Source organism: Rattus norvegicus, chromosome 11 (genome assembly GCF_036323735.1).
Source record: "Rattus norvegicus strain BN/NHsdMcwi chromosome 11, GRCr8, whole genome shotgun sequence".
Classification (NCBI taxonomy): Eukaryota; Metazoa; Chordata; class Mammalia; order Rodentia; family Muridae; genus Rattus; species Rattus norvegicus.
Window position 1 is genome coordinate 47,582,982 of NC_086029.1, and position 22,543 is coordinate 47,605,524.

Here is a 22,543-nt window from a genome sequence, read left to right on the forward strand (position 1 = left end):
CTTGGATCTTTCTGATGTGTCCCAGAGAAGGGACAACAAGTAAAGAGGGGTGCAGAGGGTGGCTTTTGCAGCCCTTAAGGAGCTGGCTGCTTGCAGTGCCTGCTGAGCTGGTGTGGGCATGAGGCCAGGGGTGAGTTTTTCTCTTTGCCTGAGCTGCTCAGTGACAGTGTTGGCCTCCAACAGCGAAGACTAAGATTAAGCTTCAGAACACACAGAAGTGTCTATACACAGGAGGCATGCTCCAAGGCCCCTCAGTGGATGCCTGAAGTCATAGATCACACTGCATCACATACCTATGGAGTCACACACACCAAAGATACTGCCTAATTTTTAAGTCTAGCACAATGTGAGGTTAATACTAATTCACCACGCATCTGAGCAGACTCAACACTTACATTTTTAATAAGGAAAATCTCTGTGCAGGTGAGTTTTTATCATCAACCTTATACATCTTAGAATCAACTTGAGGAATTATTTCTATCAGGCTGAACTGTGGGTGTGCCTGATAGGTGACTGTCTTGATAGTTCAGGTGGGTGGACTCATCCTGATTGTGGGTGGTACCATTTCTTGGGCTGGGCCTTGGCTTGTGAAGAAGGTCAGCTGCAATCAATCAATCAATCAGTCAATCAATCAATCAATCTCTGTCTGTACCTTCCAGGTGCTGGGAGTGCAGGAGTGTGCCCCATGTCCAGTTTACATGGTACTGGGAGTTGAACCTTCCATGAGCCTCATGAACTCTAGCCAGACAGCACCAGCTGAGCCACATCCCTACCTCTTGGTGCAATCATTATTAATAATGCAAAGGTGAGCTGGACGCAAGCACTGCGATGCTTTGACATTTGATCTGACAATCAATAGCCACTTAGTGGGTGTGCAGGATACATGGTGTGGGTGCTTCAGTCAGAGAGACGGTTATAAGTAAGATGGTAGATCTCATTTACTACTCAAAATGTCATGTGGCTGAAACACAGGCATTGCTTATTTCTAGAATATTCCATTCACTATTTCCAGGGTGTGGTTGACCATAACCAAAACCTGGGAAAGCAAAATTGTGCACCACAGGAATTGCTATGATGAAACTTTCCTAGTAACTGTTGTATTGGTTTCTCAAGGCTGCCATAAAAGGTGCCACAGACTGAGTGGCTTCACCTATGGAAGTGGGGCATGCACATCTGCCCTGGGGCCAGACTCTGAGGTCAAGCTACTGGTCGTGTGGGGTCCTGCTGAAAGCAGTGAGGAGGGGTCTGAAGTAGGTCTCCCTCCTGGGTTCTGGTGGGTCCTGGTGCTCCTGAGTGTGGTAGTGTTTTTTTTTTAAACACTTTATTTATTTATTTATTTATTTATTTATTTATTTATTTATTTATTTATTTATATGAGTACACTGTTGCACTGTCTTCAGATACAGAAGAGGGCATCAGAGTCCATTACAGATGGTTGTGAGCCACCATGTGGCTGCTAGGAATTGAACTCAGGACCTCTGGAAGAGCAGATGGTGCTCTTAACTGCTGAGCCATCTCTCTAGTCGAGGTGTGTTAGTGTTATACTCTGATTTCTTCCTTTGCTCTCACATGGGCTTCTCCCTGCGTCTGTGTGTATGAATGGTCCTTTGTCCTAAGGACAACAGTCACTTGCGGTTCGTGTGACTCTGGGGTATGTCCTCATGTTAGCCAACTACATCTGCAGTGATTCTGTTCCCAGGAATGTCCCATTCTTGGGTATTGGGGTCTGCGAGGGCATAGGTTGGCAATAATGGTTGTGAGCTGTTACATAGGCATGGACAGTTTCGAGGAGCTGAGGTACCTGTCACAGTCAATGCAGCCCAAACAGGAGGAACGTTTGACATTTTTCTTTGGCAGAAGAGAGTCAGAATGAGGAAGCACAGAGCCAATGAGCTCTGAAGGGAGCTGAATTGTCTCGGTGAGTGTGTTAGGACAATTGGCCGGTCATTTAGGAAAAATGCAAGCTGGATGCTTTGTTGAGTCAGCTGGTTCAAAAAATCCTAGCCAGGAAAAACGAAAAAAAAAAATCAAGAAGTAAGCAGAACACTAAAAACTGGACAGTAAAATCGCTGTTGAAAGGGAGACTCATCTTGTGGGAATTAGCTAGGAAGACCAGAGGAAGCTCTCTGAGTGTTCCGTAAAAGGTGGCCATGTGAAGCAAGATGTCAATTTATCCTATGAAATAAAATTTCCTGCAGTTGAAAGAAATGAAAGGTAAAATTCAATTATTAAAGAAATGTGTGAGGCGAAGGGCAGACTATGAAAGATGTTTACAGAATGCGTAACTGGCAGGGGGCTGATTGGCTTTATGTCATGTCAATTAGATGAGATAATAACCTCCAAGAAAAAAACATGCAGACTGCAGCAAGAGACAGCTATCCATATATTCCCAATTATGCTCCACGCAACCCAAACAATATCCAGCTTCACCTCATTGGCAAAGATGAATGCATTGCACATTTGCAGAGCGGCTGGGATGTGTGCATGCAGCTCCGCTTGCCTCTGGAGAGGGACCATAAACTGTCACAACGCTCTACAACCTGGAAATCCTTAAAAGCGGCATGCACAAGTCCTTTTGAATCCCATCAATCTTCTGAGAATCTGCCCCGGGAGGGTCGGGGCTCATTACAGTGTTACTGAAAAGGTGCCTCCCTAACGTGGTCTTGCACAGCGCGGCCCTGCACACAGGTGTGGTGTGGACAAGAAGAGGAGAGTCAGGAACAGACTCTACTCCAGGATACAAGATGGGAGGGGCGCTGAGGCTGAAGGGGAGGAAATGGTACAGGGAGGAAGTATGGCGGCCTCTTGCTCCAGTGCAGCTCCCTGCAGGGTAAGAATGGGAGACAGAAGCTAAGCAGCATCCAGTGACCAGCCCAAGGGGGATCCATCCCATGCTTAGGTACCAAACCCCAACACTATTCCTGATGCCATGTTTTGCTTGCAGACAAGAGCCTGGCATGGCCATCCTCTGAGGGGCTCTACCATTGGCTAACTGAGACAGATGCAGATACTTACAGCCAACCACTGGACTGATGTCGGGGAACCCTATGGAAGAGTTAGGGAAGGGATTGAAGACCTGAAGGGGATTGCAACCACATAGGAAGAACAACAGTATCAACTAACCAGACCCCTCAGAGCTCTCAGAGACTAAGCCACCAACCAAAGAGCATACATGGCTGGTCCGTGCCCCCACCTCCCTCCCACTCTGGCACATATGTAGCAGAGGGCTGCCTTGACTGGCCTTAGTGGAAGAGGATGTGCCTAATCCTATAGAGACTTGATGCCCCAGGGAAGGGGGATACTGGGGGTGAGGAGAGGTGGAGATGGTTAGGTGGATAGGGGAGCACCTTCTCAGAAGCAAAGGGGAGGAGGAGGAGGGGGTGAAGATCTTAGGGAGGGGTGACCAGGAAGGAGGTGATATTGGAATGTAAATGAATAAAATACTTTAATAAAAAAGAAAAAAAAACAACAAAAAAAATCATAAGCAAGGTGTTCCTGGTGAACATAACCCGGTAGCTGAACCCACAAGCCACAACTCTTTGGGGCCATTACTAATAAGATCCAGTTGGGGGATTTGGTGAGGTGATGACCCCTTGTCAGGGAGACGAGGTCTATTTTGTCAGCTTTCCATTGCTGTGGCCAGGTGTCATGTTAAGGGGACATCACGTACCTAAGACTGAGCTGTTCTGGGAGCCTGAGAGCCTGGAGATGACAGGACATGGCTCTCGGGCAGGAGGCAGCGAGGGGAGAGAGTTGCAGAGATCACTGAGGGACAAATGCAGAAGTCTTGATGGTCAGAGGCTCAGTTAGGGATGACCAGCCCCACCCCCTGACTAGAGCTGACCTTGTCACCCAAGGCTGACTGCAGAGACTCACAGCCTGACTCCAAAGCCAGCAGGCAGCCTGATTTCTCTCATATGCACATTGTACATGTCATATGTGTGATATGTCATATGTGTATATGATGTCATATGTACATGATGTCACGTGTGTGACATCATATGTGTATGATGGCATATGTGTACATGAGTCATATGTGTGTATGATGTCATGTGTGTATGGCATGAAAGTAAGGAGCATGATTGAGTAAGGAAAGGATGCTTGGAAAACAGGAGATGATAATGGGGCAGGAAGGACAAATGTCTCATTTTCTCTGACATGCAGAATATAATGTGTCTGTGAACACACATGAGTACATGTGTGTGTTCCAACTGAAGACAGGCTATATCAGGAACAATAGGTTCACTGAGAGGAGACGGGGACATGGGATGGTAAGGGGTGGTGGTGAATATGAGCAAAGTGCCATGGTGTGTGTGTGTGCACGTGTGTGCACGTGTACGCGCGTGTGTGCGTGTGCACACATCTGTATGTGTGTGAAAATGTCATGATGTAGGGCTGGAAAGATGGCTCAGTGGTTAAGAGCACTTGCTTTTCTTGCCAAGGATTGGGTACAGTTCCCAGCACTCACTTCTTGGCTCATAACTGCTTGTAACTCCAGTTCTGGGCATCTGATGTCCTTGTCTGGACTCTGTTGGCAACTGTACATATATAGTTTGCACACATACATTCAGGCACCCACAAGCATGTAAAATTAGAAAATATTTTAAAACTTTATGTTGAAGTGTCATAATACACCCAACTAACGAAAACACATCACCCCTATTTCTTTCTGAAGACAAATTCACCTGCCAGGGTGTTTATAAAAATCTACCGCACGTGTAACATTTTGAAGCAATTAACTGAGAGCCGACACATGCTCATGTGTAGACAGTATGTGGATATACAGTGATGCATGCATGTTTCAATAAGAACACTGCTGGTGACATATTTAAGCCACTGTGTGCTTGGGCTCTGCCTATGTGGAGGAATGAGCCTGGGGGAAGGGCGGGATTTTCATTCTATATTCATTTGTGCTATTGAAGAGGCGATCGTGTACAAGCATGACTTTTATCTCATGGTATCAGAACTAAAAGTAGAAGAATGAGCATAAACCTTTGGATCCCACTCTACAGCCAAGAGGGTTTGCTGGGAGCAGCCCACGTGTCCTTTCATGCTTAGCCGAGGATGGTGGCAGGGATGGCCGGTTGCTTCAGACTGAGGCCAGGGAGACCCATCTCGACCAGCACGAGGGGCTCCTGTGATTTTGCATGTGGTCTTTCTGACCTGTGACCCACGTGTTTGCTCTCCTGTGGGAGGGGCTAAGCATGATACACCTGGAGACAGGGATGTGCACACTGCTTGTGAAGGCCGCTTGTTCCTCAGATTCCAGGCTGCAGACCTGACGAAGGAAGAGAACTCCTTGAACCTGGTGGGAGAACCAGCAGTCTTTCCTCAAGGTACACAAAGATGAACTCCCGTGGGATGCTGCAGCTGGCTTCCAGGGAAAGTAGCCCCCCCCCCCAGCTGTTAGACAGCTGTGCATAGGACTTTATCCCCAGATCCAGGAGCCTCTCCTCTTCCTGCTCTAGCTCTCTGACCTCAAGACCCATGGCTGCCACTGGAGGCCCGTAAGGACCTTCAAGGACCCCTAAGACTGAGGGCTGGCTACTTAGGGCAATGGCATTAGTCCCTGATAGCTGCTCTCAGAGCTGGCTTGGGTTAGGACAACATGGCGGAGGCTTCATAATTTGCAATGCCTGGACTGAGACGCCCCTACTGGGAGGGAGAAAGAGGAGCAGCTATGGCTCAGCTAATATCTGAGCTGTGTGTTTGGGTTTATGCCCCAGGATGGATGTTCCCAGTGATGGAGGAGGTTTGTCCTTTAAATGGTGGTGTAAATAGGCACCTGCCTCTCAACTGAAGCCAGCTACCCTACAAAGGATGGCAGACACTGCTTCTTCATCACAGTGATGACTGGGTAGAAGTTTGTCTATGAGTCCTGGTACCATTGGGCAGAAACCTCAACTATTTTGTCCTCAGTACAGACCAGAATGCAAGACATTGGGCAGGAACACTGGTATCTCACTGGTGGGTCCAGACAGCTGTCTATTTGACCTTTCCCCTTTGATTTATAGCTCTGGCTTCCTCTCTGTGAGAAGTGCTTGAGTTCTCAGTGCAAGCCCCTCCTCTTCGCTTTCTGAGGGAAGACACAGGCTCTGCCGACCCTAGTATTAGTCTGATGTCACGGTACATGATCTTGAATACACTGACACTACACTTTTTCTTGGGGAAGGGGCTGGGGACAGCGCCTCATGAAGCCCAGGTTGCCCTGATCCTTCTGCTTTCAACATAAGTTTATGATTACATGCATGTGTCACCATACCTGGCTGGCATGCCCACCTCCCCTCCTCTTCCTTCTCTCCCCTCATGTGTTTAAATGTGGAGGTCATGAGGCAACCTTGAGTATCATTCCTCAGGTATCACACACCTTTCTTTTGAGATGGGGTCTCCCACTGGATTGGAATTCTCTGAGCAGCCTGGACTGGCTGGCTAGGAAGCTCTAGGGACCCACCCATCTCTGGTTCCCCAGCACTGAGATTATAAGTGTGTACCACCCTGCCTGGCTTTTTAAAGACATGTGTGCTGGGAATTGAACTCACATCCTTATGCATGCAAGGCAGACTGAGCCAACTCCAAGCCCTTCTGCCCCATGGCAACTTCTGTGGCTGCATTTGCCCCCTCATTCTAGAGTCACAGATGGATTAAGTTGGTAAACTGAGTCCTGCCACCTGAGGACAGGGGTGTCCATGCATGAGAGACATGGAGATTCCAACCCGGGATTAGTTGGTGGACAGTTGTGCCTTTTTCTTATGGGGATAATCTCAGAGCTAAAGTGTTCTAACATACTTGGATTTTACATGTGTGGGTCCCAGCTCTTCTTATCAAGGGTCCACCAGGAGAGAGTTGCCAGCTAACGAGGAGAGAGTAACCACTTTTGCTAGGTTGACACTTTTAGATGTTTGAACCATCTGCTGTTTCACAGGTGCCTGGGAACTCCCAGTGCTCCAGGTGTGCCAGTGTGTCGGACGCAGCCTCTTCTGCCTAATTGTGTCCCTCATTTCACATTCCAAGCTGGGTTTTTATTTCATATCCTTTAAGACAGCCCGAGGCCGAGATGAGCGGATATCACATCAGGTACAGAAGCTGAGGTCCAGGGAAATCTTACAGCTGTGTCTGTAAGAGACTCAGCTAATGAGCAGGACGGGCAGGGCTCTTGGGAGATGCTGATCCTGGCCCAGGGCTTCCCCTAGCGATCTTGTCATTATTTCTCAGACCATTGCAGTGTGGACATGGTCACTGCTGGCCAGGCTGGTCTATGACATTGATCTCTGATGGCTGTAGGCTCAGGAATGTGCGGGCAGGAGTCAGTGAAGTGCCAGAGATTATTTGCTAATAAGACCTGTCAGTCAGGGTTCTTGTCTGGAATCCAGACTTTCTAGCTTGGCTGAATCAATGCATGATACAACTGTTTCATTATACACGCATATATGATACATTATTTCTACCATGATTGTCACCATCTTGGCTGAATCAATGCATGATACAACTGTTTCATTATACACGCATATATGATACATTATTTCTACTACGATTTTGTCCCTCTGAACATAGATCCACCAGTTCTCTTCCTCCTTCTTTCTTTCTTATTTTACATCACGAATCTGATAGTCACCTGAGCTTAAGAGACTCCTTAAATCATCACGAATCTGATAGTCACCTGAGCTTAAGAGACTCCTTAAATAATTGATTTAACTTACTAATTATTTTAGAAAGTGGAAGACATTCCACTATAGCCTACTGAGAGATGACCTCATTAAAAGCCCTTCCCTTCCGGTACAAGGCGATGCGTTTCAACTTAAGTCTAATCAATGCATGATATAATTATTCTGAAGTATATATACACATGATAAATTGTCTACTACTGCTATTCTGTGCTGTCATTACGAACTACTCACTATAGAGACATGTCCTTCCTCTTCCTCTCTCTCTCATCTTCCTGCTCTACGTGGACCTGATAGTGACTGAAGTCCCTTGATATCCCCAGGTTGACTATTCCTGGTCCCCTTAAGAATGCTGAAGTCTACAGATGTCCAAGCTCCTAATCATGTAAACTGGTGAGTACTTTCATATAAGTGGTGCGCCTATTCCCGCACACTTCACATTATAGATTACTTATAATAGCCAATGCAAGGCAGATCCATGTAAACAGTTACATGGCATTGTTTCGGGATGACCAGAGGAAAGGTCTGTGGTGTTCAGCTCAGGTCCATTTCTCTTTCATTTTCCACATGGGGTTGGTTGAAATGTGGATGTGACTGTCAAGGCAGACCCATCCCCTTGGTGTTTAAACCCAGAGGAGCTCAAGGGTGGCCTTCCAGAAGACCTCAGTGGAATGTCCTATTTGCCTGGAGACGAATAAGCACTGTGTGGCTAGCTCCTGCAGTTAGTATCTGTCTGCAGTGGGCGGTGCTAGGGAAAAAGGAGCTTTCCTTGAGAGAGCTGGAGATGTCTGAACTTGCCAGAGGCCTGAGAATGTCTTCCTGAGGTCTAGGTCTGTGCCACATCCCTGGCACTACTGCAGTTGGGTTGGGGATGTGAGTTAAAGACTGTACAGCGTTCTTCCTCTTCCAGTTAAGAGAACTGACACTGGCAGAAAGGGGTCAAAGTGATGTGTCCCTGGGCAAGACTTTACTTTCCAATCTCTAGCCAAGCAGCCTAAGGCAGTGCCTTTGAGGAGGAAGGAAAGAGATGGGGGGTTATGTGTGGGGCTGACAGTGCAGATTTGCCAGATGAGAGAGCTGTTAGCCCAGCTATGGGTCAGAAAACAGGTCCCTGGGATTTTCAGGCCCTGTGGGTGTATGACAGGACCTTTAAGAATAGCTACTAGGGCTTTATTCACTGGCTTAACGAACGTGATGTCCCCCAACATTTGGACTGTAATGACCCCAAATCACTCTCTTATCTGAGTGCTAAGATGATGTGGGGCCAATGTGGTTAGTGAGTTTGGTGTGTCACAAAACTGGGTCTTAAAGATTTGCTCTCTGCAGCCTGCACGGCTCCTGGGAGCTTCTGGGGAAGGTAGGAAGCATAGACATACAGGGATGAGTATCACAGAAAATGACTTCTGAAGGGCTCCCCCAGGTGTCTTGTTCTACTCTGATTCACCACTTGGCCTCTGGCTTGGACAAGCCCCAGGAACAGCCCGAGCCTGGTGATCAAGAGTCACAGTCCCTACTTTAGCTTTGCTCAGTTTTTGGCATGAATTAAACCCCAATAACAGCAGCAGGGTGAGGTGGGACATAGTCAGAGCCACTTGGCAGGGGTAGAATGGCTGGTCTTTGGTTCTGGCAGGACTTTGTGCTTTGGGGCCATTGCTACTAAGTACATACAACAGAGTAGGCAATCAGATGACCGAATGGCCACGTGACTGCCAGGTGGGTCAGACACACAGATTGATTCATAGAATGAAGAATGCTGTGGATCCTAAAAGTGAGAGATCAAATTGCACCTCCACAAATGCCATGCGGTTAGAACCTTAAGAGGCGATTTTTGAACGTTATTGTTGAGTGTTTGACTCTCAGCTGAGCATTGGTAACTGAAGCCAAGGGGAGAAAAACCAAGCTCCTGGCCGTGGCCTTGAGACACCTGTTACACTCCACCTTTGCTTCTAGTGTTAAAAAAAAAGTCAGCGGGAAGGTAGAACTGTCGTTGGCGCATGCTCTGTGTGAACAACAGGAGCCGAGTCACACTAACCCCATTTAAGTCCACCAGCTGACTTATTTAAGGGTTCCATGTGGGGCTGGAGAGGGGGCTCAACAGTTGAGAGGGTGAAGAGGACCTGGGTTCAGGTCCCAGCATCCATGTGATGACTCACAAATGCTGTAACTCCAGTCCCAGGGGACCAGTCCCCCTCTTCTGGCCCCCATGGGTGCTGTACACATATGGCATGCATACGTATGTGAAGGCACACATAAAGGTCTTTAAATGTCACCCTTTCTTTCTGAGACCATAGCATGAGCTATGGTGTGATCATTTTCTTGCTACCTGCAGACAGAACGATGTTTTAGGAGTGCTGTTCGCTTGGCAAATGCTCAGTTCCTGGTACCAATTCTTATCAGGAGGGTATGATGGTTTTTATGAGAGATGGGGCAGTATGGAAAGTGATTGGGTCATTGAGGTGCGCCTTTGAGGGTGGGTAGGAGGGGTCCTTCCTATCTCCTCTGTTTTGTGGTTTGTGCACATGGTTCTACTAGGTACATGGAGCCATCCCACGACACCCAAAGCAACGACAGCGGACACAGGCCAAACCCTCCAAAACCGTGAGCCGAAACAAACCTTTCTTCTTCATAAATCGACCCCTTCGAGTATTCCATCACAGTGACAGAAAGCTGACTGACTCAGTTTGCTACCCAAGCAATGACGACGTTCAGTGTTGTAGGAAGAGCCACGATAATACTGTTGCTTTTGATCAACATCTTATTTAGATGATGGTAGGGCGATGTCATCTTCGACAAGAAATCGTGGTTGGCTGAGTAAAAACCAAAGGAGCCTATAATCCTTAGGGATACTGGGAAATAAAAACCATGACCCAGATGAGGCAAGATGAACCTTCTGGATCTGGGCCTTGCCAAGCAACTGTCTCCACCCCCCCCCCCCAGCTCTTTATAGTAGGTGAGCGCTTGTCTCTGAGGATCTGCAGCCTCTTAGACAATCACTGTCAGGAAGGGGCTGTGGGAGAAGTGGGCCACCAAAACAAGGTTAATAGATCAGAATGACTATTCAGTATTTGATGTCGGGACCAGAGAGCAAGCCCCACTGGATGAGTTTGAACAACACTCTTCAGACCTATGGACAATAGTGCCAAAGGCTGTCCCTGGAATGGACAATGTCTTTCCTGCCAGTGGCTGTCTCTGTAAGTCTTCCTGGATGTCTCTGCAGATGAGGAAGGTGGCTCTGGAGTTCATGCCCTGCTGTATTTGTCTTGTTGGCTCTCTTCAGGAGTTCTCCTCACCTGTACACATATCCCCCCTCTACCTTCTTGCCTCTGGATGATTTGCTTGCTATTGTAATCCTAGATTCAGGGTCTACTGGTCTACAGTGGCCTTAAACTTGCCATGTAGCTCAGGATGACCTCAAACTCCTGATCCTCCTGCTTCTACCCTGAAATCCTGGAATTTGTGGTATGTGTGTCTACCCTCTGCTTCTAGGAGCCTCTTTTAGCAGTGGGAAACTCACACATTTAAATACAGAGGGGAAAGTGGGCAGCTTTGGAAGGGACAGTCCAGCTTTAGTATTCTTAGTACCAGGGGACGGGAGAAAGAGCCAATGTGATGCAGTCAGGATTTACATGAGTTTACCAGTTAGAGTCATAGGCTCAGCTGTGGAGGTCAGGCGGTCTGTGTCGGTTTCAGTGGAGTGTGAGGGAAGGATGTGGAGACTAAGGACCCTGGTTGACAATGGAAACACTGGGTCCCTTTACTATTATCCTGACTTGATTCAGAAAGAATGTAAGCAATTCTAAGGTATCATGGGATGAACTGTCTCCCCAAAATCCATACATAGAAGTCCCAGACCTTGGTTTGTTTGTGGATGAGACAGTAAGAATAAGGAGAGTTGAGTGTGGTCATAAGGGCAGTAAAGGGAGCTGGTCTAATAGGACAGGAGTCTCTACAGGAAGAGGGAGTCACTGGGAAAGCTTCCACATCTGCCAACAGAGGAAGGGCTGTGTGAGGACATGGAGAGGAGGCGTTCCTAAGCTACCAAGGGAGCTCTCACCAGGAAAGAACTGGATTGATTGCTCTGCCGTCTGAGAATTCTAGTCTCCAGACTTTGAGGACATGAATGTTGTTGAAGCCACCTAGTTGCTAATATTTCGTGATGGTGGCCTGAGTCAGTATGTGTCCACAGCAGATAAAATAGCCAATGAAGGTGGTACTTAGGAGAGAAAACTCTAGGGATACGCTCCCCAAAAGCAACCAGAACTGAAGCATCATAAGGATACACAGCACAGCAACCCCAGATTGCTGCACCTTGAGTCTGACACTAGCCTAGCTCTGACCACAGGGGAGCTCACAGTATCTGCCACTTCTGAGGAAGCCAACTGCAGCTGGTGCTAGGACCCAAAGCAACCGGGGTGGCTGGCATGGGGTCAGTGCTAGTTCCCCTGTATCAGGCAGCTCAGTGAAGATCTTTCCATTGTGTTTCTACTGTTTGCTTATAGGATTATTGTTGGACTACTGTTTGCTCTTCTTTGGGTACCAAATTTGGGCCAGCCACCCCCTGGAATGATGGAGATAAACTGTGGGGTCGCTGGCAGTCTCCTGCTGTGCTCTTATAGATCCTGGAGGTAATGGGTCTGGGATTTCCTGGTGAAGAGTTCCTAGAGGGCCGTGATTTTAAATATTAACTTTATAGGGAGTGGTGGGGATTGACCCCAAGGTCTCACAAATGCTAAGGATGTGCTCTCTTACTGAGCTGTATAACCCAGTGCAGGACAGAGGTAATCTAGACCTTCTGGTTTACCTCAGGGATGTGTACTTGGCAGAATTCGGGCTCTTCTAAAACACCTTTTGCTGTTATAATCTGAGGGATCCAGTAGGAAGGCTTGGTCATCATGGCTTGTGTCAGGTCTTGGCTTCTCAAGAGCAGCTATGACTTAGAGATACAAGGAATCTCCATGTCTGTCTGGAGAGCTGGAGCTGGGAAAGTCACAGGTGAGTCCTCCAAGGGTGGGGACATCTGATGACCAGGAAATGCTGGGCTAATTGATCATCACAAGTAAGTAAAGGAGCAACAGATTAAAGCCACCAAGGAGAAGAGTCACATGATATCAATACAGAGACAGTGAAGCAAAGAGAGTAAAGGGTGGTCATAGCTAAGGCCATAGTAGGCACACAATCAGTCGAAGACTACCACTTGGTGACCCGCATAGCCAACGTGGGCTCTGTGAACCTCCAATGGCTGTGCAAAGAAGCTTTGAGGAGAAGCACGGTATTACTCAGGGTATTGCCTCCACCTCAAACTGTTTACTCAGATGGTGGCCTTTACAAAGTAAGAGACAACAATTTGGCAGAAAAACCCTTCCCTGCTGTCTTAGGGTTTTACTACTGTGAACAGGCACCATGACCAAGGCAAGTCTTATAAAATGACAATATGTAATTGGGGCTGGCTTACAAGTTCAGAGGTTCAGTCCATTATCATCAAGACAGGAACATGGCAGCATCTAAGCACGCATAGTGCAGGCAGAGCTGAGAGTTCTACATCATCATCTGAAGGCTGCTAAGACTGAATTCCAGTCAGCTAGGATGAGGGTCTTAATGCCCACATCCCCAGCGACTCACCCACTCCTACAAGGCCACACCCACTCCTACAAGGCCACACCCACTCTACAAGGCCACACCCACCACAACAAGGCCACACCCACCACAACAAGGCCACACCCACCACAATAAGGCCACTCCTACTCTAACAAGGTCACATGTCAAAATAGTATCATTCCCTGGGCCAAGCATATATTAACCATCACACCAGCCTTGAAGGTAGCATGGCTCCAGATAGGAATAACCAACACCCATGCCTCCTGGTACAGTGTCTAACCTGGGCACAGGATCCTTTGCAGAAGCCATGGCTGCGGCAAGCACAGCTTCCTTTCTATTGGTTTCATTCACACACAATTCTAACAAATATCACTGCGTTTTCCTTAGGTTTCCTCATGAAGGTACCACAAAAAGACATCAGCAACATGAAAGATGAAGAGAGGGCTGGAGAGACAGCTCAGCAGTTAAGAGCACTGACTGCTCTTCCAGAGGTCCTGAGTTCAATTCCCAGCAACCACATGGTGGCTCACAACCATCTGTAATGGGATCCGATGCCCTCCTCTGGTGTGTCTGAGGACAGAGGCACTGTACTCATATATAATAAATAAATAAATCTTAAAAAAAATGGAGAGAGAAAGAGGAGTTTCCATAGATGACAGAGCATAGGAAATGCTGAGAGTTCCTTAGCCTGGGAGAGAAGTTATTGAGGAAACCGCAAAAGCCCAAAGAAAGCACTGTAGAAAGATAGGAGAGTCAATAACAGAGAACCAACCAAGATCCCCAGTAGGGAAAAGTGAGTTTTTCTAGGCACATTCAGATCCGTTACATTATTTAAGGGTTCGTCATTCAAGATGTGGAGTCCTCGTGAGCTCCCTACCTGCCATATTTTGTTTTGCTGGTGTCTTAGTGTTTCTACTGCTGTAATAAAAACACCATGAACAAAAGCAACCAGGGAGGAAAGGGTTCATTACAGCTTGCAGCTCCCAGGTCATTTCATCACCAAGGGAAGTCGGGGCAGGAACTGAAGCAGAGACCGTGGAGGGGTGCTGCTTACTGGCTTGCTCAAAGGTCACTGTGGTGGGAGCATCTTCTCAGTTGAGTTCCTGATTCCAAAATGACTCTAACTTGTGTCAAGTTGGCATGGGACCAGCCAGCACCATTAGTGACTGGAACGTTTGAATAACGTCATTTGGATGCTGTGTTGGCAGTAGCCGTTTCAAATGAGGAGAGCTATTGCTAATGTGTTCTTAGAGGATGGCTTTCTGCACAGGTAGCTCCCATGCTGGCACGTAGGGACCAAAGCTGGCAGTGGACATGGAATTCATTATTTCATTTTTGTGGTTTGCATTTATTCGTTTTATGTGTGGGAGTTTCTGCCTGGATGTATGTATACTACATGTGTGCCTGGTGCCCTCGGAGGGCAGAAGGGAACATTGGATCCCCTGGAACTTGAGCTGTGGATGGTTGTGAACCTGGGTCCTCTGCGAGAGTAACAAGCCCTCTTAACTGCTGCTCCACCTCCCCAGGCCACAGACACACGATTTATGGCAAAGGTAGCATGCTGTCACTAAGGACTAACAAGTGGCTGGAGGCTCCTCAGCCTCCTACAGAAACTGGGGTGCTGGCAGAGAGGGTTTGGACAAAGAACGGCTCTCTTGGGGTGGGATGAAGTTGAGACTCTGAGATTCCAAAAGGAACAAGGGCCGAGAATAAATGCTGCTTGGAGAAGAGCCAGGGAACTTGGAGTTGGTGGAGCAATTTCTGTCCAAAGAGACAAAAGCAAGTCAGAAAGGGAAGGAGCCAGTGCAAAAACCCATTGAAACCAAGTGTTCCTATTCCTTAGTCTCTTTGGAAATGCAGTGTTAATGAGAGGACTGTTTACTGATGGGGCCCTGCTTCTGCATGCAAGTTCAATCCAAGCTCTGCAAATGTCAGGAGCCTCTGCTTCCTGTTAGGTTTCCACTCACAGGGGCAGTGCAAACCTAAATGGTCTGGGCTCTTCAGGCTCAGGCGGACCTCTTCCCCCAGCTCCACTGCCTGTAGGGTCCCAGCCCTGATCAGTGGGTTGTGCTGGTCGAGGGAGGGAAGCTCCAGTTCTTTCCATGCACCTCTGTCTGTGGGATACCACTTTTCGTGTATCATCCTCTGTTTTTACAGAATAGGGGAAAGATAAATCCAGGAAGTGAGGGTTTTGACATTCTTTAAAGGGTTGAGACAAAATCTCAAGAAGAATAATACTTTGTGACATGAAAATGATAATAAATAAAATTGCATCAGGATACAACCCTGTTCATTTTTTTCCTCCTTACTGCCATGGTAACATTAGTTAAAGGCTGTCCCCAGTAAACGTTTACCCTCTGGCTCATTAGAGAGAAGACTTTGCCAAAGCCCCCCAACTCTGAACTGCCAGCCCCTCAGAGATGGACCGGGTATGGAGATCTCGCTGAGGACCAAGCACAGCTGAGCCGTTTTTTTTTCTTTTCTCTTCAGATGGTCTTGTTAGGGGGTTGGGGGTTGTAGCTTAGTTTGTAGATTGCCTGCCCAGGATGCTTGAAGCCCTGGCTTCAATCCCCAAGTTTCTATGAAGTGGGTATGACGGGCCTCTGCCGAATCTTGCATGGCCATGTAGAAGGGGCGGGGTGACATGGTTTCCTGCCCTGGAACAGAGCCCTCAGGGTGTGGGCCTCCACAAGTGCTGAGGGTTACTAGGTGTGAGGCACGCACACACACACACACACACACACACACACACACACACACACACACATAACTTTATGTTCCTCCTTCAGAAAATATTCTGCCTGTCAAAGTTATTGGGGAATGTCCAGTGTCATATTAATGACTCCATGATAATCTGAGACAGTCCAAATCCAGAAAGTGAAGATGTGTGTAATGTCTTAGCAAAATGATAGAATGATGTAGCCTTCAGGACAGCCTTTAAGGCTGTGGTAAAGAACTATGAAAACATGAGTTCAAAAATATCTAACTTCTCAACCAAGCAAAATATTAAGGATGTAATACGAATTATGTGAAGGGCTTCATGGACCTAAGTGAACAGAGGCAGCTGCACTGTGAGCCAGTTTGTCAGAAAGATACAAAGGCAGGCATATTAATGGGTTCAAGGTCAGCCTGGGACAGAATGAATCCAGGTTCAAGCGTGGTTGGAATGGTCGTCTCAGGATGGGATCCCACCCAGCTAAGTTTATTGTTTGTGCTTACAAAGGCAGGTCGATCTCTGAATTCACTGGCAATGTTAAAAATGCACTTGCTGTCTTTTTCTAAGAATCAGGGGGCTGGGGTCATGGGATGATGATTTGTGGAATAGTCAAAGGGGGACCTGGGAAAATGATTGAATTGATGTAAATACAGGACTGGGCTTTTGATCTACAAGAGATGAGCTATCCAGAGAGATTTTAGAATTGTTTTGAGCAAGAGAGAGCTGTCTCCAGCAGAAAGCTTATGTCTTGAGCAGAACACAGGCTGTCCCCTTGTACCCCATGATTTGACTTTGAGTCATTCACCCCTCCCTTGCTTTCAAACTCCCCTTCTCTCAGGAGCCTCTCTCCAAGCCAAGGCTGGTCCTTGGCAGTCCATGCCCTGTATTCTCAGTAAGAAGACCACGAATTCACAGCCATGTCACTTTCTTCAGTGGTACTGCGGTTGACAAGTTGTGTGCTTTTGTGACTACTCCCCTCCACACCCATGAAGATGCCCCAATTAAACTCAGTGGGACACACATGAAACAAGACACAGAAAGTAGGAGAGGGTGGGAAAGAAGAGTTTTGATGGGGGAGAAACAGGGAGCCGGGAGTGTAATGGGGTAAAAATAGCTAAAATTCCTCATGTGTATGTATAAAACCCAGAAATAAAAGCACAAAGCAAATGTAAGAAGAGAATCAGAAGTCAAAATAAAGATTTGTTATGCTAGCATATTATGTGTGTATGTTTAAAAATATCATGTTACACATAATAAATACAACTTTTCCTGTGTTAGGTAAAAGTAAAATTCGTAGAAGGCGATGGAGCCATGGCTGTGTGTTCTTATCTTCCTGTTTGTCATTGCTGTGGTGGGAGGGTTGAGTGGAAGACGACCTTTGACCTTAGGGTAGAAACTTCCGTATAGACCTCCTGCCCACACCTTGTCTCCAGAGAGGCTCACTTGTTGGGACTTGGTGGTGAATCTAGATGACACTAAGGGCCTCTTAGTACATGGGAGTAGGTGGAATGGAGCTCTCGGGACCACTGCTCCCACAGCCCAGCCTCCTGGCCTCACCACCAACCTTCAGTGGACATTGAGGTCATTTTCAAGCAGAAACACGTTTCTGTTCTGCAAGACCTTGTGTGGAGTTCTGAGACTGAATGCTAGGGACACGTTCACCTTTTGGATTTCTGCTTCAGACAGTGTTCATGTCAGATGAGCTGGGGAACGCATCGTGATTCCTGCGTAGGGAAAGGACTCTGCAGAATTACGAGCAGCAAGACTTTTCGGGCCTTTGTCGTGGCTGCAGGAACTCCTGACAGCAACAACTGAGGAGAGGGAGGCTTTACTCTGGATCATGGTTAGAGCAGGTGCAATGCACCTTGGACAGGAAAGCGTGGCTAAGTTTGTGGCAGCAGAATCATGTGGCTGAGACAGCTCCCATCCGGGCAGATCAGGGAAGCAAAGAGCTTTGAGTAGAAACAGGGCCAGACTGAGACTCTCAAGGTCTGTCCATCCTAGTGACTCATTTTTTTTTCTTTTATTTTTTGGCTAAGTCCCACCACCTCAAAGTTCCACAGACTTCCCAAACAGTATTATTACAAGCTATAGACACAAAGTATTCATCCATGAACCTATTGGGGCTATATTTGAACCACAAGTTATAAACACCAAGTATTCAACCCCTGAGCCTATGGGGGCCATATTTAAACCACAAGCTGATAGACACCAAGTATTCAACCCCTGAGCCTATGGGGGCCATATTTAAACCACAAGAACAACACATGTGAGTGCCATAGGAGCTCTAGAGGAAAGCTAGGTGCTGCCTGGCTCCTGGTGCATACAGCAGGGAAGAGGAAATATCACAGGTCTGAGATACACTCAGAGAGGTCGGACCTCGTTTATAAGAAATTACTGATTCTATCTCTTTTATTGAGCACTGATCATAGGCCAGATTGTAGTCCTTGCTGAAAATAGAAAACAAAAGATGGCTTTTATCTTGGCAGTCAGATGGTGCCTCCCATGTGGTCTGTCACCTCTGTGGAAAAGCATCAGAGGTATAGGGAGAACTTCTGAGTCTGCCAAGCCCTCCAAAGGGCTCCCCTGGGGGCTTGCAGTTGTCATAAAGGCACAGAAGGACATCTCGGGCACATCTAGTGCCATAGCAGGTATGAGGGTGGATGTGAACCGGGTTACTATGAGCTCAGGGCTCATGGCTTGTGTGGAGCAGCGTGGAGGACAAGGACAGGTCACACACTATGACATGCAAAAGTGATTGTTTTATCCTTTCAGCTCCACCGAAGTGACCACGGATGTTGGGTTAGAGGATGAAGAAGAGGATTTGTTTCAAAGTTTGTTTTGCATGGTGTGGAGGGGGGCCATCCCAAATAAGGGACTACCATCCATGAGACTATCTCGGAAGGTGTGAACCCTAAATACTGGAGAGGCGAGGATGGCTGGGTATGAGAGAGAAGAATGGGATCGCACGGACAAGCTCAACCTGGGCCACCACATCCGCCTGGGCGGGTGTTTATTGGACGCCCGTTATCTGAGAGGTAGATTTGTGTATTTATGTCATGAACTTTCCAGCAGATGGCAGTGGAGAGTCCAGAGGAAGCCTTCTTTGCATGGAGAAGCCCCATGAAGGGGCTGCAGCCCAGGGGTTGAGGAATTGTTGGTCCGAAAAGAATTAAGCAAGGGAAGAAGAAAGAGAGAGAGAGAGAGAGAGAGAGAGAGAGAGAGAGAGAGAGAGAGAGAGAGAGAGAGGGAGGGAGGGAGGGAGGGAGGGAGGGAGGGAGGGAGGGAGGGAGAGAGAGAGAGAGAGAGAGAGAGAGAGAGAGAGAGCAGCCAGATTTGTGGGCCAAGAATCCGAGAGACCAGAACCAGAGTCTCCTTCACTGAGGTGTAGAATATCCAAGGAGTGGGTGGGAATTTAGGACTGGGGCTAGTGAGAGAGAGAGAATGGGTGTCTAGTCCATTTGGCCCCTCTGGTTCCCTGGACTTAGTCTCCGAAGACAGGAGCTTCAGGCTGACCATGACTGCTGTCCTCATTGGCTTGGTAACTTTAAAAGACTCTAAACTTTTTCTTTTTCTTCTGTGTGCTTAAGGAGCCAAACTGGTTTGTGATCATACAGAATATTTGATCTGTTCATAATTTCCTTGGTCCTGGGCTCTGGGAGCACAGCACTGAGTGAGGCAAGGTACTGTTCTTGCAGAGTTTGCAGCCCATTTGCTAGTCCGATGAACGAGTTTGCCAGCAGGGATGGGCACACAGCCTGTCCGTGCTCAGTGATTTCTGAGAAGGCTTCCCTGAGAACGAATTGAAAACTCATGGCTTAGCGGCTAGAGACAGGGGCAAGGCACATGGGGTGCAGGCAGGGGCTGGCTGCAAGGACTCTGGGGAATTCATGAGGTATCTAGATTTTCCTGAGGCAGTGGGACTCTCTGGAAGTTCTTAAAAATTGTAATGACTTTTTTTTTTTTTAAAGATTTATTTATTTATTTTATATATGAGTACACCACTGCTGTCTTCAGACACACCAGAAGAGGGCACCAAATCCCATTACGGATGGTTGTGAGCCAGCATGTGGTTGCTGGCTATTGAGTGCAGGACCTCTGGAAGAGCAGTCAGTGCTCTTAACTGCTGAGTCATTTCTCTAGCCCTGACTTATTTACTTTTGAGACAATGTCTCACAGTGCAGCCCTGGCTGGTATGAAGCTTGCTATGTATTTCAGGCTGACCTCAGACTCATAGAGGTCCACTGGCCTGCCTTCTGGAGTGCTGGAACTGAAGGTGTGTGCCTCCACACCCAGCCTGCTCTACACCCAGGTGACTTTTAAGTAGGGGAAGGGATTTTCTCCTATTAGTATTCTGTTAGGAGGGCGCTGGCTTCTGTAAGTGGTCACTCACAGAGGAACCAGGTGAATGCTGTGGCCCCTCACCCTGACAACTTGATTCGGCTATGGAGGTGAAAGTGGATGTGTTCCCTATGTAGGGAGAGGCACGAGCAGGAGGCTGCTGCCTTTTTGGCCTATGTCACCATGTTGATGATGTCACTGATGTCCCTGGGGAGGATGGAGAGAGGAGTAGAAGGCTGAGCTGAGCAAGCCCACCTCTTGCACTGGGTGCACAGGTTGTGTGAGCTTGTTGGACACCTGAGCCAGGGGCCAAGTGTGCAGTTGGATCTCTGATCAGAGACGTTGGGAGAGATGCTAAGGTGCAAGGAAGAAACCTAATTTCACATGTAGAAGTTAACAATGAAATCCCAGGACCTGCCTGGAGGTACCAGGAGAGGAAACACAGACCTGTGGATGGATCAGGCTCCGAGAGCACCAGGAAGAGGAGACATGGCTTGCAGGTGGAAGTAAGCAGGTGTCGGGGAGCCATGAATGTTAGGGAAGAGTGTTAGAGAAGAAGCTGTTGGGTACTGGGAGCAACAGGAAGGTTTTCTCACTCAGATTGTGTGGGAGGAGAGCTGAGAACTAGAGGGGAGCTGGACATGGAACCACGAGAAGCATAGGCTAGTTTTGAAAGTGGGAGTGGGGTCCCTCACGTTGCTCTATACAGATGTGTAACTTGCTGTGTAGGCCAGGCTGGCCTTGAACTCGAGATAAGCTTCCTGTCCGTGCCTCCCAAACGCCAGCATCACGGTCATGTACAGCATTCTAAGCATGTATAATCTTAGCATGGTAGACATTACGGATGTTTAATGTTAACAAATACTGGTGAGGAGGGGATAGCAATAGAGAAAAAGCAGAGGTGGGTAAAGGACTATCAGAGTAGGCATCAGCACTAGCTCTTGACGTTGGAGATGAGACCAGAAAATGGCTGAGACTCAACAGGGGAGGACTGTAAAACTCTATGAAGATGTGTTCTACCCAGTCTGACTTCTTCCCAACTAAGCATAGGACCAGGCTGTCATCTAAGGGAGATGGTGCTGGAGGATAATGGGAAAAAGAGTGACTGTCTTGAGTTTGGTGGGTGGGAAGATGAGCAGGTGAGACATTTAAAGCGAACGCAGATCCATCTGTGGATTCATTTCTTCCTAGGAAGAGACCCTACGATGAAACGTGACAAGAAACTCTGTTACCCTTCCTGTCCCCTCGTCCTGGGTAGCCACTGTCTGTGAGATGTCCCATTGAGCCTGGTCTAACCTGGTCTAATGTTGGTCTAACCTGGTCTAACGTTTGCATTCATTCTATCTGCTTCTGTGACAGCAACAGATGCTTTGCTTTGACAAACGGGGACATAGAGTATCCGCAGTGAGGCTCTTCCACACCAGGGATGGATGTGCCCAGCCAAGGTGGAGTTTTTGGCAACTTATCAACCACAAGCTGGAGTGTGTCTGTGCCGGACTCATGCTGCTGGGACTTACTGTGCTCCACCGTGCTTGTGCTGGACCTGGTGGCCTCACATATGATCCTGCCATATCTGTAGTGGGTCAGTGAGTGTGGCCTCCTGCTCTTCCTGGCCTAAGAGTTGAGTATCATAAGCAAATACAGTGTTCACCATCAAGTTAGCTTTCTGAGTCGTAGAAACCCACTTAAATTTGGTCAACATAACACTGGACTATTTTGGAATCTTTTTTGTGATTCACTCTCCTCAGTGTTTTCTGTGTTATTCTATCTGTCATTGTCCACAAACCTCCTGTTATAAATGTTACATAAAAATACTTGGGGTTGGGGATTTAGCTCAGTGGTAGAGCGCTTGCCTAGCAAGCACAAGGCCCTGGGTTTGGCCCCCAGCTCCGAAAAAAAAAAAGAAAAGAAAAAAAATACTTGAGAAATTGTAAAAGGAGATGTATTTGATTAACAGGTATGTAATTGAAATCGTCTAAGGATGACATTGCAACTGGGGAATCATCAATACCACCACCATCACAACCATTATCACAATCACCATCACCATCACCACCATCACCATCAACATCACCATCACAACCACCACCACCACCACCACCACCACCACCACCACCACCACCACCACCATTACCATCACCACTACCACCATCACCACCATCACCACCACCACTATCACCACCATCACCACCACCACCATCACCATCACTGCCACCACCACCACCATCAC

At 47.6% G+C, this 22,543-nt stretch overlaps 1 protein-coding gene and 2 long non-coding RNA genes across 7 annotated transcripts in view; 1 reads left to right on the top strand and 2 right to left on the bottom strand.

Moving 5' to 3' along the window:
• Window positions 1-18,840, top strand: part of LOC102550239 (uncharacterized) — a 40,520-nt gene extending 21,680 nt beyond the window's left edge. For 2 of the 3 annotated variants that reach the window (XR_005491269.2, XR_010056266.1), the window contains exons 2-5: window positions 660-805; window positions 5,263-5,336; window positions 7,985-8,054; window positions 13,644-18,840. This is a non-coding gene — a long non-coding RNA (uncharacterized LOC102550239). The remainder of the gene's footprint in view (window positions 1-659; window positions 806-5,262; window positions 5,337-7,984; window positions 8,055-13,643) is intronic. The other variant, XR_010056267.1, reaches the window with a different exon arrangement.
• Window positions 1-22,543, bottom strand: part of Kcnj6 (potassium inwardly-rectifying channel, subfamily J, member 6) — a 247,037-nt gene that overhangs the window by 51,670 nt on the left and 172,824 nt on the right.
• Window positions 1,305-13,646, bottom strand: LOC134481061 (uncharacterized). Its single transcript, XR_010056269.1, has 2 exons — window positions 7,658-13,646; window positions 1,305-7,612 (listed from the first exon to the last, which is right to left on the bottom strand). It is a non-coding gene; the product is annotated as an uncharacterized LOC134481061 (long non-coding RNA).